The sequence below is a fragment of the Ursus americanus genome, chromosome 11 (assembly GCF_024610735.1).
Source record: "Ursus americanus isolate L20-20 chromosome 11, mUrsAme1.1.p, whole genome shotgun sequence".
Lineage (NCBI taxonomy): Eukaryota > Metazoa > Chordata > Mammalia > Carnivora > Ursidae > Ursus > Ursus americanus.
The window spans coordinates 36718597-36722335 of NC_142137.1; positions in this window are offsets into that span (position 1 = coordinate 36718597).

Consider the following 3739-nt stretch of genomic DNA (forward strand, 5'->3'; position numbering starts at 1 on the left):
AGTTACTTTTACAATTTCATTGACTATAACCTCAGCTGCACCCATGGCACTGCTAGACAATACTGTGTTGGCACTCTTTTCCATTTACCCTGTGGATAGTCCAAATTTTTATCTATCTCATCTATCAGAAGCCTAGTAGATAAAAGCAACAAGTAAGAGTAAAGAGTGACATGAATTGCAAATACGTGTTTTATGCAAGAATAATTGCCTGGAAATAACAGTAAAAACAGGGTGACAAAGGAAACAATTTTCTTTCTTCTTAAATTCTACCATAGAGTGAACAAATAAGGAAAAATAAATTTTCAGATCTTGAATATTAAGTGCCCTCATTTTCCAAATAACCATTTTTGATTATTTTGATGTTTTTGTTGTTGTTCCAAACAAGGACCACATAAGAAACTTATTTAAAATTATCTTTACAGGGGCACTTGTGTGGCTCAGTCAGTTAAGCATCTGACTCTTGATTTTGGCTCAGGTCATGATCTCAGAGTTATGAGATCGAGCTCCTGCTTAAGATTGTCTCCCTTCCTCTCCCTTTTCCCCTCCCCCACTCTCTCTTTCTTTCTCTTTCTCAAAAATAAATAAATAAAATTTTAAAAAATAAAATAAAATTTTCTTTACAGAGGTGGCATTGTGGTGTAGTATTTAAGAGGGCTGGGCCCAGAGCCATACTACCTTAAGATGAATCCTAGCTGACTGTTGTGCGACCTTGTGCACATTAATTAGCCTCTCTGAGACTCAGTTTTCTCATCTATAAAATACGGCTATATTAGTACCAGCTTCATAGGAATGAAATGAGGATTAAATTAGTTAATATATCTAAAGAATCTTCATTTGTATCTGGCACATAGTAGAAACTTGATAAATATCATTATTGTTAATACTATTATTGCATCAAAACAGCAAACATTACTTTATTGAATGAAACATGTTTTAAAGTTAGTTATATAAAAATATTTTGATATTGTCCAAGTGAAACTATGAACTCATTAATTTTTTTGATTTATTTCACATTCAACCAGTTATGATAATATTAAAACATAACCTAAATAAGTCCCCTTTTTGTATTTCTCACATGAAATCACTAGTGCTTTAACTCACAATATTTTCTAGACAATTTTTACCCATGATAGTTAGTTTCAGCTCTTTACTCTTTCTCAAACCTCTTGAATCCATTTTTTTTTAATTTCTTACTTTTCTCGTTCTTATTGTTTGAACAGAGATAGCAAGTTAGAAAATACATGGATATTCGAGTTGAACTTGAATTTTAATTTGTGTATATGACATATATGTCATTCATTTCCTATGTGTGTGTGTGACCTGGAGGACAAATGATTTCATTGCTCTGAGCCTGAATATCTTCAGTTCTAAATTGTAAACTATAAAACCTACCTTGTAGGATTATGTAAGCATTAACTATTATTAGCAATGCAATGGCACATAATAGATAACCAACAATCGCATAAAGTTAAACACAAACAGCAGGAAGGGAGCAATATTCCAACATATAAGACTCAAATAACCAAAAACAGAATGAAAATGGGATGTCATTTCTCACCTTTAGTTTTGGCAAATAAATACATAAATAAATAAAATTTTAAAAATATCCAGTATGGCAAAGTATTGGGGGAAAAAAAGGAAGCCTCACAAACTGTTGGTGATAGGACAATTCTGCAGTTATCTATCAAAGTTTAAAAGACAGACTTTGAGGGGCACCTGGGTGGCTCAGTTGGTTAAGCATCTGCCTTCAGTTTAGGTCATGATGCCAGGGTCCTGGGATTGAGCCCCATGTCGGGCTCACTGCTCAGCGGGGAGCCTGTTTCTCCCTCTCCTCCCTGCTCATACTCTCTTTTGCTATCTCTGTCTTGCTCTGTCTCTCAAATAAATAAATAAAATCTTTTTAAAAATTATTTAAAAAAAGACAGACTTTGACCCAACAATTTCATATTTATGAATCTCAGTTAACAAAAGTCAATAAATGCAACAGGCTGGGAATTCAGCAAAGCTTAGTCATCAGAAAAGTATGGATCATAACCAATGTGCAGGAAGAAGCCTCTTGACACTGAACTAAAGGCTACCAGGTACTCACTAAGTCAATGGCTCCTCTCATTTTAATGTGATTATGATCACCAGGTGGTCTACTTACAGTGCAGATTCTTTGATGAATTTCTGGTAAGCTCCCATGTAATTCTGAAGATACTGGTTCTCAAGTCACACTTGAAATACCAAGACTCAAGTACTTTCTGCTAAAGCAGTACTTGAAACAAGAGAGTAAGGAACTAACCACTTCTGCCCCTATTCACACCCCTCCCCACCAAAGGCAACAGCGTTCAAACTCAAAGCACATTTTCTGATGATCCCATCATCTGCTTCAGAATCCACCTCAACAAAATGTCCCATCTTTCAGGTACAAATTACTTAGTTCTATTTGCATTATATGGAAATGCTAAACCACTTTTCACATTATCTTATGCCAGGTGTCCTCAAACTTAGGTGTGCATCAGAATTACACAGAGAACTTGTCAAAAACAGATTGCTAGCACCAATATTCAGACTTTCTGATTCAGTAAATCTGAGATGAGGATGAGAATTTGCACTTTTAACAAGTTCCCAAGTGATACAGATGTGGCTGGTCAGGGACCACGCTTCAAAACCACCGTTTTGCAAGAAAACCAAACCAAACCAAATCAAACAAACAAATTCATGCCAATACCAAGTGATTTTCAAAAAACCCAAAAAGTTCAAATAAATGCAAAGGAAATATTTTTCTTATTTGAATAATTCAAACTGGAAAAACAGGTCCTTTCAATCCTCCCAGAAGACAAAGGAAATAAGATTGGAAAAGCAACTTCAAAGCTAAGGGCACTTCCTGAAAAATGCCCATATCCAAGTTGAGAATTATAGAAGTGCAAAAAAAAAAAATCTTAATCATCCTCTGAAGCAGGAGAAATATTTAGAAATCGGTAGCTTTTCTATACACTAACAATGAGGTAGTAGAAAGAGAAATTAAGAAAACAACTTCATTTACAATTGTATCAAAAAGAATAAAATACCTAGGAATAAACTTAACCAAAATGGTAAAAGACCTGTACTCCAAAAACTGTAAAACATTGATGAAATAAATTGAAGCCAACACAAACACATGGAAAGATATTCCATGCTCAGGTATTGGAAGAACTATTATCCAAAGCAATCTATAGTTTCAATTCAAACCCTATCAAAATATCAACAGCATTTCTCACAGAATTAGACCAAATAATACTAAAATTTATCTGGAACCACAAAAGACACCAAATAGCTAAAGCAAACTTGAGAAAGAAGAACAAGGCTGGAGGAATTACAATTCCAGATTTCCGGGTATACTACAAAGCTATAGTAATCAAAACAGTACGCTACTGGCACAAAAATAGACAGATAGATCAACAGAACCAAACAGAGAGACCAGAAATAAACCCATGTTTATATGGCCAGTTAATCTACGACAAAGTGGGAAAAAATATACAATGGGGAAAACACAGTTTCTTCAATAAATGGTGTTGGGAAAACTGGACAGCTACATGCAAAAGAATGAAACTAGGCTACTTCCTAACACCATACACAAAAATAAACTCAAAATGGATTAAAGACCTGAATGTAAGACCTGAAGCCATAAAAATTCTAGAAGACAATACAAGTAGTAATTTCTCTGACATTAACCATAGCAACATTTTTAAAGATATATCTCCTAAGGCAAGGGAAA